This window comes from Crocodylus porosus, unplaced genomic scaffold (assembly GCF_001723895.1).
Source record: "Crocodylus porosus isolate Cpor-Errol unplaced genomic scaffold, CroPor_comp1, whole genome shotgun sequence".
Lineage (NCBI taxonomy): Eukaryota > Metazoa > Chordata > Crocodylia > Crocodylidae > Crocodylus > Crocodylus porosus.
This window is the reverse complement of record NW_017728886.1, coordinates 177,120,235-177,135,066: the sequence shown is the minus strand read 5'-3', so window position 1 is coordinate 177,135,066 and position 14,832 is coordinate 177,120,235. Positions and strand designations below refer to the sequence as shown.

Sequence of the window (14,832 nt, the reverse complement as noted above, 5' to 3'; positions counted from 1 at the left end):
CTGCCATGGCAGGGGGTTGGACTCAATGATCTGCTCAGGTCCCTTCCGACCCTAGAAACTATGAAACTATCCAAGAAGTTCTTCTCACATCATGCCATTTATGACTAAGGATTCTCCAGTTCCTATGCAGCTCAAGAATGGATATGGTGGTTGAAGCAGTTCTTAGGCATAAGGGCTCAGATTCTTAATTGGGTTAAATCAACAACGCTGTGTTGATTTTGAGAAGAACTTGATGATAAAAGGTCTCTCTTGATTTAAACCAGCTGAGAACTGGGCCCATTATGTGGGAACATCCATTAATACTCTATGGACAAGTTTACACATGCATTAATGTGCTTTTGTTACTGGACATTAAATTTAGTACCTCTAATATCAGGTACTACATATATGTGCATTAGGCTGCCCGAATGTGCAGTAGCAAAAATACATGCTTTTTTAGTGATGTTTAGTGCACAGTATCTTATTCTACTGTGCATTATTGTATTAGCATAGTTTTTTATGCACTGCTTTAGGTGCAGTAGAATAGGCTACTGCAGATTAAAGTGCACATGTAGATGCATCTACGGGATGCATCTATGGGGTGCATCCACACAAGACGCTGACTGCACAGTAGCCTAATACTACTGTGCAGTAATGTCATGTGGCAAAAAACACACCAAGACACTATTGCACAGTAGTACTAGTATTAGGCAGAAGCAACTGTGCAGTGATATTAGACTTTAGTTACTCCTGTAATTCCAGTTACTGCACATTTATTAATACTTGCTTATACAACAACTAAATAAATGCACAGTAACTGCTACACAGTAGCATCTTGTGTTGACACAGCCACTGAGAGTTTGTAATGTTTGGCAGGCTCTTCAAGTTAGAAAATAATTTTGAGATTGAAATTACACACTTTCCTCAGAACTGTCCTCTACTTTGTAAATTAAAGACACATTAAATGGAGACGAGTAGTTTTTTGGGGATATCTTGACCTGATAAAGACATGTTTCTACTTGACAGCTTATCTAACATCACCCCCAACCCTGCAACTGGTTCAATAAAAGAAAGCACCGCTCAAGAAATCCTTGCCTCTGATATATTTCCAGGACCATCACACTACAACATGACTCCAACCTTACTATATTAAGTGAATTGATTACTATCCAGTTATATTTTATAGAAACGACCTTACTCTGCTGAGACTTCTGTAATCCAAATTTCTAGCAACCACTTTGTAAGTGATGCCCTACAAAACTGTGGGAAACCATCCTTGGCACATAGGCTGCTTGCAGATGAACCCCTCCCCTACAAATGGTGCTTTACTTTAAATTTGGCATGCTCCTGCACTGAGCTCAGAATATGCCCAGAAGAAGCACTGTGTTAGTTGCACCCAGCTTTCCTAACATCTGTATAGATTGGGCACTTTAGTGGGGCTATTTTGGTGCTTTTATCTAATAGCTGATTGAATAAGCTTTAGCTGAAAGTGCCAAAAAGCTCTGCTGAAACACCTGATCTGTACAGATGCTATAGAGCTAGGTAGAAGTAACATGATGCTGCATCCAATAAAGCACTTTTCTCCTCCCCAACATCTGTCAGCACTTATAAAGATCAGCATGACTTTCTGGGAGACAACTTGTCAGGCTGTACTGATTTACCTGTAGCTAAAAATGTATTCCTCTAAGACTGCCAATAGATTAATTATCTTTTGGGTTTTTTTGGGGCTGTTCAGGCATCAGTAATTGTGTTCTAAACAACACAGTCTGCTTCTACCTTAATTTATTTTTGTTATTCCTTCTGACTTACCTACATCATAAATATATTGATATTGAATGTAAATATAATTAAAAGATGAAAAATAATTGTACATATAAGCTCAGAACAAGGTGTCCTCTGGTTTCAATCAGTCAAGAGACTGCTATCTGTTCAAGGACATGGTTCTATTCTTATTCTTTTCACTAATTCATTAGAGTTACCAATATTATACAAACTGAAGCCTGTTATAAACAAAAAACAAGGAAACCTGCTGTACAAAAAGAAAGAAAAATTCTGAGAGGAACTTTTCTACCACTTGCTGCAGAAGTGCTACACTTCTGGTAAATTTTTATGAAGTACAAATATTGCTCCCTAATATATTATCCAATGAATACAAACAGCCAACAATTAAAATAGGACACACAATTAAAAGAGTAATCTTGAGCAATTTTGTTTCTACTCACAAGATTAAGAGATACTCTATTATTTGTAGAAGTAAAATGCTTGATTTTGCTGCTCCAGGAACCCCATATTAAATTTAAGTCATAGAATCATAGAAAATTAGGGTTGGAAGGGACCTCAGGAGGTCATCTAGTGACCAGCCCCCTGCTCAACCCTCACCCCAACTAGATCGTCCCAGCCAAGGCTTTGTCTAGCCAGGTCTTAAAAACCTCCAAAGATGGGGATTCCACAACCTCTCTGGGGGCACATCGACATGAGATGCTGACTGTGCAGTAGCCCAATACTACTGTGCAGTAGTGTCATGTGGCAAAACCCATGGTGTAGTAGTGTCACAAAAAAGGCATTCATTGGCACTACTGCTCAGTAACTTAGATTACTACACATTTATTTACTGCTTGTTTATTCAAGTACTCAATAAATGTGCAGTAACACCTGTGCAGTAGCATCTTGTGTAGACATTGCCTGGGTAACCTATTCCAGTACTTTACTATTCTCCTCATGAAAAAGTTTTTTCTAATATCTAACCTAAACTTTCCTTGCTGCAACTTGAGTCCTGTATGGTCAGGTACAGACATTATACTTTTATCAGTATAAGTCAGTGGTCTCCAACATTTTAGGTGAAAATCACTTTTTGGCACCCCAGGATCTACCACCCCCCTGCCTGCCCCACACCTTACACCCATCCCAGCATGCACCTCTGCACAGGACCCCGCACAGCCCTGCCTGCCCCACCTCCAACACCCTTGCCTCCTGGACAAGCTGCCTAGGCTCTGACCCCATTTACCAGCCCAGCCCAGGCAGCAGGTGCTGTGGCTCAGCCCAACCATGTGTGTCCAGCTGCTCCCAGTCATGGAGCCTCTGACAGACTGAGATCAACTCTCAGAGGCTGCACAATCGACCAGTCGATTGAGATCAGCTGGTTGGTGACCTCTGGTATAAGTGACTGGAAGTTCTGCACATGTAGACTGGTTTAAAAATGGTGGATCCTAGTCTAACATTTGCTCCCCCAACAAAGGGGTGAATGTGTGTTCTGTTTGTATGAAAATAGACTAGGAGAAAAGATCACTTTAATGTATGAACAGAAAAACAAGTAAATAACAGCCATACAAAAGACAAGGCTCTTAACGTTTTGCTATTAAATCTGGGAGATTTATGTGATGATTAGTGAAACCTGAGGGCTTTTTCCCAGAGGGGAAAGTTAAGTTGCCGAATGCAATGGCTATTAAAGCATGGAGAATATATGAAGCAGTCCAGGGAAATGCATAAATAAATACAAAACTAGTAAAAAGGGGGAAACTGAAAGCCAGGATTTGTTGATATTTAACATAAAATTGAACTGTCAATATTATTACAAGAGCTGCAGGAATCTTTAAATGCCTCTTCCCGAATAGTGAAAATGACCCAAATGGTCAGGAAAGAGCCACATGAGGAGGGATTTGGTGCCAAGCTTTAAACAAGTCAATATCAATGTATTTTCTGTCCCTTTTTATTATAATATTCATCCATGCCTACAATGAAGCAAAGTTCTCCTAGCCTGATGGAGCTCTGATGACAACAATACTATAGAGAACAACTTAAATGATGCGAGGAGGGCTATCATATTCTGTAGGAGAGCAACATTAAATTATGTGGCATTACAATGCACTGTTAATTTAATGAACTTGTTGGCATCCTCAGGAGTGGAACAGGTAGCAGGAAGCTGAAAAAGGTTCAGAAATATTTTGAGCGGCAGGGGGTGGTAGTAGTAACTCAAAGTACCTATGAATTGTTACTGTAGAACTCCACTGCTCTAAGATTTGGCAGCTCCTCAGGAAATATCCCTAAGGTTAAAGGAATGGAATTATTCCCATTTATCTGATACTTAACAGGAACAGAAGAGAAGCACCTGCTACTTCCTTGTTTAGGAGCATCCGGAGCCATTTTGGCCCCCAGCACACCCTGTTTCCATGTGGCAGAGGTGGCAGCAGCAGAGAATGTTTCAACTCCACCACCCTTCAGTTCTACCTGTCCTTTATACTGTTCCCTCCTTCCTCCCACCTGTATCCGTATCACACCTGACCTTGACCTGAGGCTTTTACAGAATCAATTATATGTAAATTATATGTATACATGCATGCAGATATAGAAATAGTATGGATTAAAAGGGTCCAATGAAGTCAATGACAAAAAGTCCATTAAAACAGAGAATAAATACATTTCAAATAAAAATAATCTCCAAGTGAAAGTTTAGCGCAAATTACTTAAGGTTGTTACACTGAGATATAAATGTAAACTGTAAATGTAGAATGACTTCTTCAAGGAAATGTTTACCTGTAGAAGAATTTAAATACCTTCCTTTTCTGTCATTAAGTTATAGTCAGTTATTTTAATTTTTAAAGCTCTGGAGTTTTAAAATTCTAGAGTTTTAAGGCTCTAGAATTTGAGTACTATAAATATGAAGAACATTACTCACACAGAAATGCATCTCATTTCTCAAATAGGCCAATGCATTTTAATGGAACCACTTGAGGAGGAAGGCATCCTGAGTAAGGATGACAGAACCTTGTCCTTCATGTCAGCTTCTGATATATGGGCTAAGAATGTTTTTTCTTTAATCATATTTTTTCAATGATGATTGGGATAGCAGGATGCAGCCCTCCCTTCCATTCCACAGTTGCAGCCCTCCCTTCCATTCCACAGTGCTAAGCTGAAGGGAGCGTGGCCAGGCCCCTGGCAGGATGCTCTGATTAGGGAGGGGTTCCTTCCCCCCCACCCCCAACCAGCCCAGCAGGGAATTGATAACACAATGCTTATCACCCCTAACTCAGTGTTTATTACCCTATTAAGAAAACAACAGAGGGACACCACCTGTTGATTCTGCCTTTGTCTCACCTGCCACAGCACGGACCATAGCCAGCATGTGGTCTTCTAGCTAATGCTGTGTGTCTGTGTAAGGCAGAAGGAATGGGGGATCCCTGCTTAGGAAGGAGGTGTGGGAGCAGAAGCCAGGCATACGTCTGCAGTCTTTGCTGAGCTCCAGCTAGGGAATGGAGGGGAGGGGCCAGCCCAGCTGTGGAGCAGAGAGCCCCGCCCAGGCCAGAGAGCATGCTGGGATGCTGAGGGAGTCTGATTTAGTTTAAACCAGCAAGGGGTCTGGGACAAACCTTGCATAAACTGATTTGACCCAAATCAGTTAAGTCTGATACCACATTCAACCCGATTTATCTCAAACCAGTTTGAGCCATTTTCAAACTGGTTTATGTACACAGAACATCTGTTCTATTACAGGTTTAAACCAGTTTCTGATCACTTAAACCACTTTATCTGTAATGTCTTTCCCTAGTCTTTAAGCAAATAGCTTACATTTTAAATGGATGCAGTGGTATGCCATGCTCCTCATTTGACATTAAATTTGTCTTAAATTGTTTCTCCATTTCTCACTCTGTAAGGTGAACATTTAGCAATGTTTACTTATTTTATTTCTTAGAGGAGGTAAAGGTTATAACTATTAAAACATATTAAATCTATCACTGAATATTTTTCACAGTCTTTTTTGCTAATGATTGGAGGTGTCCGTGTAAGAAGATAAGTTAAAGAAATTTGAACTTATCTGGTTGAAGCTGTTGCACTGGCCAATGCATTTACATCTGTGTTTCCTAAAAATCCCCTCAAATCCTCAAATTAAGAAAAAAAAAAAAGCCAAAAAAAAGCCAGGGTCCAACTGGCACTTCTCCTGGGAACACTGGTGGCAGGAATTTGGGGGCAAGAAGAAGATGAAGATAGATGAAGTGGTTCCTCTAAGAGTTACTTTCACATTCTTCTTTCTGGGGGTGAGAAGTGAAAGGTTCTATCTGACATAAAAAGCACACCAAAATCTTAAAGGCCAGAAAAATCTGTTTGGATCTCAAAGTAATGGCTAGAGCCATCTGCATGAATGTCCTTGATGTCTCCATCAGCATCTGTTCAGTGGATCTGACAATGTTTCCTTTCCCTATGGGCCAAGATACATGAAACAGAAGAGGTCTTTCATGGCATGAACAGAACTCTGCTCAGATGCCGAAGGTTCATGTGCTTTCTTCCAGCCCTGCTGCTTCTAAGCTATCATCTCTCTTCTGGACCTTGTGGCTTGGGGCACTGGAAGTGCCTGTTGCTTCCATCTGGAGTCTGCAGTAAGGTCTTTGTTAGAAAGGTTTAACTTCAGAAGGGGGATGCATTTAGTGGTGGATCCAGGATTTGGCAGGAGGTGGTTCAGGAGCAGCCACCTGCACTGCAGGGGTAGCTGCACCCTTTCCTCTCAGCATCCTTCCCTCAACCACCATGCCACTAGTCTCTGGGGATTTTATAAGAGTCCCTAAAGCATATAAGAATCATTCTGTATTCTTCTCCATGCTCAAAGGCACATTCCCTCCTCTGTCTGCTGCTGCTGTTTTCCCCTGTGTCTTGTGGGAGGGAAAAGCCTGGAGCTGCTTTGAAGTTTCCCTCTGTCCCCCGGACAGTGAGGAAAGCAGCAGTGGCAAGTGGGGGAAGGAGAAAGGAAGGATGAGGATGCGTCTCTGAGCATGGAGGGGAAGCAGGGGAGGGGGCGGGATTTTATGTACATGTGGACTTTTAAAAAAAGTCACCAGAGGCTCCCACAGTGTGCTTCATTCTAACCCAAAAGCGGGGTACAGCTGTGCTATTGCACCTGCTCTGGATCTACCTCTGCACAAATTATGTTTCTAATTCTGGTTGAAAGAACGGATATTTGGGAGTGAATATTTTAATGCAGTAAACGACAATAAAAGGGTTAAATAAACACATTCACATTTAATCATATCTTTGACTTTCCATGCAATCAGCAAAACCCTCTTAAAAACAGAACACTATTAAATATAATTTTGAATGCTTTGTATTTCACTAGGTTTTGCTAATCTGCAGGTAAAATAATGAATGTTTATTAACCTATGACAGTATCGGTAGTGAGACAGTACAGTAGAAGATAAGTTTGTTATTAAAACATCTATAGTAACTTCCTATACATTAATGAACATTTTTACTACTCCAGATAAGAACAGAATTTTGCCCCAATTAGAACATAGCAGTTGGCTAAAAATTGGACCTGGCAATAGCATCCTTAATATCATATTTGGTCTATACATAGAAAAGGATTAAGGTTTACTAGTTAGGCTACATCAGAAAGCTGCTATTCAGTGAGCACATGCTGATGAGGCTGGCATGATACAGAGAAGCCAGTGTGCAACAGATTTCTGAGAGTGAGAAAGATTTCCATGTGACAAATTTACTTAGGTTGGGAAAAGGACAGTTTAAAATCTTGGAAAAGAGATATAAAAATCCTGCCCAACTTTTGCTTAAAATAGAATGATTGTGAGATAAAAATACTTCAATAATTATTAAAAAATTCAGAACTTTCATTCAATAACTCACTTTACATCTATCGTTTTCTACACAGATTTTCAAACAGTTTTAATATGCTCCACTTACCTGAAACCAGAAACAACCTTTGAATCAGTATGATGGTATTCCTGGCAGCAAGATTACTTATAAAGGAAATGAAATCTACAAGAGCTCTTGCGTAAGGAAATGTCTGGAACATCTAAATCAACAAGAAAGACAGCTGTCTTGTTATTACAACCTTGAATTAGAGTCATTTTCAAATAAATCATGCACTTTCTACGAAAAGACTTTTGAAAAAAAAGATTAAGGAAAAATACTCTCAAATAAAGTAGGCAAACTAGCATGTTCTTAACCCTTTTTGAAAGAATGCATAGTGTAAAATAGATGATAAAGGGTTCTGTTTGCAGTAGACTACATGATTTATTATAAATAGTAGTTTAAAAGTGTTTGTCTTGTTACAGGACTTGAACCTAAAGCTATTGTGGAATATCCAAATGATTAAGGCTGTGTTCACAGTTCCCTGAAAACCTACATATAGAAATGTTACTAGAGTTGAGGGAACTCAGAGGACAGACTGAGTGGCAAGGGTCAAGTGCACTAGTCCCATCAGCCTGGATGAATCTAGTTTATCACAAGAGAGAATTTTAAATTCTGAGAACAAAAATATGCCTTGGTTGAGAAAGCAATTCAGAACTAGGTTGGAGTTCTGAAGCCAGCTATCAAGAAAAGTAAAGGATAAGATCAATAACCATTTTTATGCTAGGAAAGACTTTTGGATTGAGGGGGTATTAACTGGAGGTTTGATGATATTAAAAGCCCATTTTATTCTTGTAAATGACATAATTGAAATAGAGTATGTTAAATTCTATTTAGACCTATCTCCCTCTAGTCCACAAAAAATATTAAACCTGCTTTACAAAGGATAGGGGCCTAGTGATACACTTTATCAAAGTACCACTTGAATTCCAGATAATCCCTATTTTGACATCTTAAACTTGATTTAAGCAATACCAGATATTTACAGGGAAAAATTTCTTACAGAGCAGTCTACTATCTTGAAGAGGAACTAAGTAATTTAGAGGATTAGACCTTTAAGGAAAAGGAACTCTTAATGAGCACTAATTAGTCATTTGCAAATCCAGCTATTTCAAATTTCCCATGGAAACATCTCTTTCACCTTTGCTTCTTGATTTTCCATCTCCCCACTCCAGATTGTAGCTTTTGGTTGCAATAATGATAAAGCCTAGCAACTAATATAAAACAGTCAGAGTAACTGATATCACAGGTGCATTGAGCATGGCCATCCCTCTCTCATTTGGTCCACAATTAAAAAAATTGACTGCAAATATATCTGCCAACACTGCCATTTCATGGTGTGACTGGAGCTCCTGTAACATCTTGCTTCAGCTATTCAGGAGGCACGTCTACACAAGCGGTTAATGTGCTCTACGCTTACTGTGCAGTTAGGCGTTCCCCAGCACGGCATCTACATGCTCACCCGTTGGGAGTTGGGAGATACCTGAGCTGAATCTGAACAGGCTTGGTTGGGAGCTGGATGCAATATAACCATGTTAGCATGGTGCTTTGCCATGATACTAGCCTGGATGGAGTGCCACGCTACTATGGCTATACTGCTTTTGGCACTAGAGAGAGATACCTCCGAGCTAGCTTGGCTATAGCTTCACACTTCCACATGCTCTAAAAGCCCTAAGAAGTGCTCTAAAGCTCATTTCACTGAAAAATTCTAGAAATGTTTCATGTTCTTTATGTCACAGACTATCCCCAGTACAGATGGTCTGGTACACAGTCCAAAATCACATCTTACCAAAAAGCTTGTGTCAGAAGAAATAAAGGGCTAACACAGAAATAATTGTAAATCACACTTACAGCTCTTATTTCAGTTCCAGAAAAAATAACTACACAAGAACGTCTCTGCAGTCAATTCAGCTTTAAACAACAACAAAGATAATTAGATCAAGTATATACTGACTCATTTGGAGGTAAACAGTGAGAAATACCAGTAATAGCCATAGTATTCAGGGTTACTCATAGTATAAAAAGAAATTTTATTTTCACCTAAAAGTCTTGAAAGCCTTAATGTGTTTGCTTGTCAAAAGGGAAAGTAGGATATTTCACTGAACCAAATTATGAAAAAGGACAGCAATCACATTTCTCTCATGAAAAATCATTTTCTATGACAAAGCATTTCCTTGAAGTTTTTAAAGTAGCCCATTACATTACTTATGTGAGCTTAAGAGATTCAAGTTTTTCCATTTACATTTAAAATATCAGCTTTCAGATATAATGGCACTCTTATATTCTCAATAAATACAATAGATATTATAGGTATATGAGGTGCAATATCATGTCTCCAGAAAACAAGTTTTAATCACTGCTGTCCCCAGCTGACCTGGGGGCAAGGGAAGTCCCAAGGCTTCTCCTGTCCCATTCTATGCAGAGGCTTCTGTAAGCGGCAGTGAAGGGTGCCAGGCTTGGCTGGGGCATCAGCAATGCAGGGGGGTGGGCATGGAGTGGGCTTTCTAGGAGCTCTTGCTCCTTGCCCAGTCCTTCTGGGTGTCCCCTGCTGGCTGAGAGTAGGTGCTGGAGGAGGAACCACCCAGCGCTGCTACTATCCTTGGCCCAGCTTGGTATCCCACATAGACATTTCCTGCACCTGGACCCACATCTCAGAGCGGGGAAACATAGTTGAAGGGTCAGGGAGCAGGGACCCACCTACTGCCATCAAGCCTGGCATCCCATGCAGTCACTCCCCAGCTGGACAGGGGCAGGAGTGGCCTGGGGCTTCCCTGCACCCAGGTCAGCTAGAATCATAGAATCATAGAAAATTAGGGTTGGAAGGGACCTCAGGATGTTATCTCATACAAATCCCTGCTCAAAGCAGAACCATCCCCAACTAGATCATCCCAGCCAAGCCAAGGAGGGACCCCCAGCTGTGGTGGGGGTCCCTCCCACCTCCTCACCTGCTCCCGGCTAAGACTACAATACAAGTACTAAATAAATGCACAGTAATGACCGCACAGTCTTATCTCATGTAGCGAGTTAGCAAGTATTATTAGCAAATACTCAATAAATGTGCAGTAATCATAGTTATTGTGCAGTAGCACTGGCAAATGTCTTTTAGGTGACACCCCTGTGCGGTAGCCTAATAATACTGCGCAGTAGCATATTAGCACTGTCCATGCTGTGATGTGCTACTGTGCAATACTTTTTGGCTACTGCACAGTCAGTGTCTCATGTAGATGTCCTTACTGTAAGGTTATTGGATGTTAGTGTTACGTGCAAGTGCTCAACACTTCTCATAACTGACCCTAAGCAATGAACAAGTGATTGCCCTCCTGGTGCAGGAACCTCATGGTTTTTGCCTGTTCAAAATGGAGCTAGTGCAGGGAGAAACTAAGTTCAAACCTTTACTGCCCCACCTCTTTGGGATAGTTTGGACAGAGATGATCCTGCGTTGAGCAGGGATGTGGACTAGAGGATCTCCTGAGGACCTTTCCAGCTCTCTGTCTTTATGATTATGTTAGAACTCTCAGTGAATTTTCCACCTGGCTTTGTGGATGAAAAAATTCAGACTTCTGAGGGAGCGTAAAAAACTACACAGCAAGAAAATCAAGAGCAGATGGAAATCTCAAAAAGAGGCACTCAGCCTTGACAGGCCGGCACTCATTCCACTGGGCTACTTCCCAGACTCTGGATAGTGCCTTTGCCCCATAACTATAGTCATTCCCAGAAAAGTGAGTGGATCCCAGACTTAGGTAATGAGCCCTTGAACAATTTGGTTGGATTCAACCACCAGCCTGGTCTGTGGCCTTGTGGATTCCTTGTTGCTATCCATTGGAGAAGCTGTAAGGCCAACCCTCTTCTTGGCTTGCTTTTCAACCTGGAAGCCTGATGGCTCCTTCATCTGAGAGAGCTACGGGGGAGATGCACCGTGTTCAAAAGAGACTCTTTTCTGCAAGCCCCTACTAAAGAATAGAGGGCTTGCCAGGATAGAGAATTCCATCACTGCCACAAGAAGTATTTGCGGGACTGGAGGAAAAGGACTCTAATGCAGGCTTTGGGTGGGCTAATTTCTTACTTGCTTGGCAGAGGCAAGGGATGATTTAGGTTCAAACTTTTCCTAGTGTGCAGCTGAGAGTGAGAGCTGAAGCTTCCCCTTGGTCTGGGGCCCAGTCCAGGTCCCTGCCTCTAAATCTGAGAAAGACCAATCACCATTAGGGTTACATTCTTGCCAGATTGTCAGACATAACCCTATCATTTTATTATTCCAAACAAATCTCACAAATGATGTACCGGACTTCTCTTTGTACTTCCTTTTCTATTCATGGAAAAAGTTACAGAAAAGTGTATTGAATAACACAGTAACAGATAAACCATTTTCAAGGAGAGCTAGATTAAAACATTTCCTGCCGTCAGTTAATAAAATGCTAGATACTATAAGGTCTGAGAAACCACTGGAAGTTGATTGTCAAATATTAGAATTCTTTACAATAAATTGCTGAACTCTGGACATAAGAAAGCGTTGTGAGTGAAGTGAATCTGAAAGTAAATTCTCTAAGGCTAAGTACGGATGATTAAAAAGCCCCTTCCAGAAGCACTCTAGCTTAGCGTGGTGCTCAAAGTGCAATAAGTTAGAGCGAGACCCAACTGAACCCATGCTCACTGTTCAGTGCGGATAGCTTGCAGCCTGGCTGCACTGGCTGCTGGGGGTTCTCCTGCATGCCTCCCAGGAGGCTGCCAGAGTGGCTCCTCTCCCCAGCCACACCTCCCCCTGCTAGCTGATGACTGGGAGGGGGTGGGAAGTGGAGGGAATTGGAGCCCCCTTGCTGTAAGGACCCCCCACAACTTGCTGGATGGAGTTTGGCGGGTGGGATGGGCCGGGTCTGCACGGGAGGGGCTCCCTTCTCCTCTCCCCTCCAGCCTCTTGACTGCTGCAACCAGCAGCTGTAGCTTAGTGCAGTGCAGCTGGGGATGCTTCAGGGACACAGACTCTGGAGCCCTTCCCCCACTCCAGCCCGGCAGCACTGCACCATTGCCCCTCCCCAGAAATCTTGCAATCTGCAGCCATCTTGCAAGACTCACACATGTCTTCCTTACAGCCATGGCAAGACTTGTGCACATGTTCCTCCCTAGTCTGCCTTACAATCTGCAGCTGTTGCATGGTATAAAAAGCCTTCTGCACTGTATAAAAGTGTTGACACACTTGAAAGCAATCTCCATGGTTTCTCCATGCTGCCCAATAGAGGTGTTAGGTGGGGGAATGGTTCTGTAATTGGCTTTCTGGTGAATCAACAATACTCCACACTGTTATGAAACGGATTTGTGCAATGTACAACCACTGTTTGTTATATTATGACAAGTTCTTGAACTCCTTTTTGACACTTGCTTCCAGCTGGAGATTTTTGTACATAAAGAAAAGAATACTAAAATAAAGAAACAACATCAAAACAAAACAAGCCCCCCCTAAAAAAAAATCTGTATTATTTAAAAAAGCAAGAGAAGACAATGTGTTGTTATAGATTATACAACAAGATACATGGGTAGAAGATATTCAGGTTTTTTGTTTTTTCTTTTTACTTATACTAGGGTTTTTTTTTTTGTATTCATTTTTGTCTTACAGCCTTGCTTTTCCTCTCCTTTCTGTGTTATGTCATATATAAAATATGGATGAACTGGATGAAATGTTGCAGTTTATTCAAGGTGTTTATTTTGTTTTGTTTGGTTATGGGGTACCAGGGGCAGAGGGAGGTATGTTGCAAAACCCTAACTGTTTAAAATTTCTCCCATTCTCACAATTCAGCCTTCCCTCAATTTCCTGAATATGCTTTAAGGGGAAGAGAAATCTGTTAGCAACATGGAAGTATTTGCATACTAACAGTGCTATAGAAATAACAGATAAGAAAATCCTGAAAATAACTAGAAGTTGTATGAATATGGTTCCATGTGGTGGAATTACTGTTTTTTTTCAGTTTGATTCTTTTAAAACCCAGGAAATTGTGCCCAGAACTGATAACAGCATATGGACATCTTTTTAAGGACTGTGACATAATGTATTGCACAAGGGGGTCAAAAGAAAGAACATAGGCAACTCAAATCCTGACACTCCCTGACTTTTGAATGCTTGATTTCACAATCTTAAAGTTCCTTTTTATATGTAACATTGCTGTTCATTGCCAACACACACAATTTTCAACAAGAAAAATGGTTTACAGCTCTTGCCCTACAAGACTGATGCCACAAAGACAGAGAAAAGATGAAACTAGTATTAGAGGGGAGAAAATTGAGTCTGCTTTCATGAACATTTAATACTTGAAAATTGATAGCAAGTTGGAGAGGATTTAAACTATCATGCAAGGAGCATATTGATTTCTTAAAGAAGCAAAAATACAGCTGAGAGAGGTTCTCTTAAGCATGTTCATCAGGATGACTGATAGTTTAGGATTTTCACCCTGCTGTCTTTTGCTTTTTCTATCTCTTTTTCTTTTGTGTTTTTCCTGTTCTGACCATAACAGAAAATGAAGAAAAATCAGACATTTTCCACACAGATGGATGCTGGCATGAATTTTTTCAAAGTGAATGTATTAAAATTATTTATGAGTGCATTATTTTAACAATGAAGATAACATGTTAATGGAAATTTCAAGTCATAAATACATTTTTATATAAAAGTAATTTTTTTCTGTTGTCCTCTTTCTTTTGTATTTCTTTCCCAAAGCTCATTTTCTTTAATTTTCTTACAAATTTCAGCTTTAAAATGAGAGTGTTATAATGCCAGATAGAACAAAATGCTAATTCTACTAATACTAACACTAACAAAGTATGAAATCTGTTTGACATTTTCAAAGAGAATCATCACCAATAGAATGGCTTTCTGAAAAGAAATATAATGAAAAATGATTGATCTTTTTATCCAGACATTTATCAAAATAATAACCATTTTTTCCAGAAATATCTTCTCTTGCTTTTGGTAAAAGTTCTGAAAACATTCCATAGAAATGTTACGAACATTTACAAAAATGAAAAATAACTATTTCAAAACCTCCAAAATGTTAACAATTCCAGTTTAATAAAGCTTTCCAATTAGCCACACAACTTACACTATTTCAGGGAAAGGATGTGTCAATAGCAAACATAGATTCATAGATGTTAGGGTTGGAAGGGACCTCAGTAGGTCATTGAGTCCGACCCCCTGCCCTAGGCAGGAAAGAGCGCTGGGGCAGATGATGCCAGCTAGGTGCT

The 14,832-nt window shown here is 40.5% G+C and overlaps 1 protein-coding gene across 1 annotated transcript in view; it reads right to left on the bottom strand.

Moving 5' to 3' along the window:
* The window catches only part of MC2R (melanocortin 2 receptor), a 23,319-nt gene extending 15,611 nt beyond the window's left edge, over positions 1 to 7,708 (bottom strand). The window contains exon 1 of the mRNA XM_019545409.1: positions 7,660 to 7,708. The gene's annotated coding sequence lies outside the window, so the exon portion shown is untranslated. The remainder of the gene's footprint in view (positions 1 to 7,659) is intronic.
* Positions 7,709 to 14,832: the final 7,124 nt, after the last annotated feature.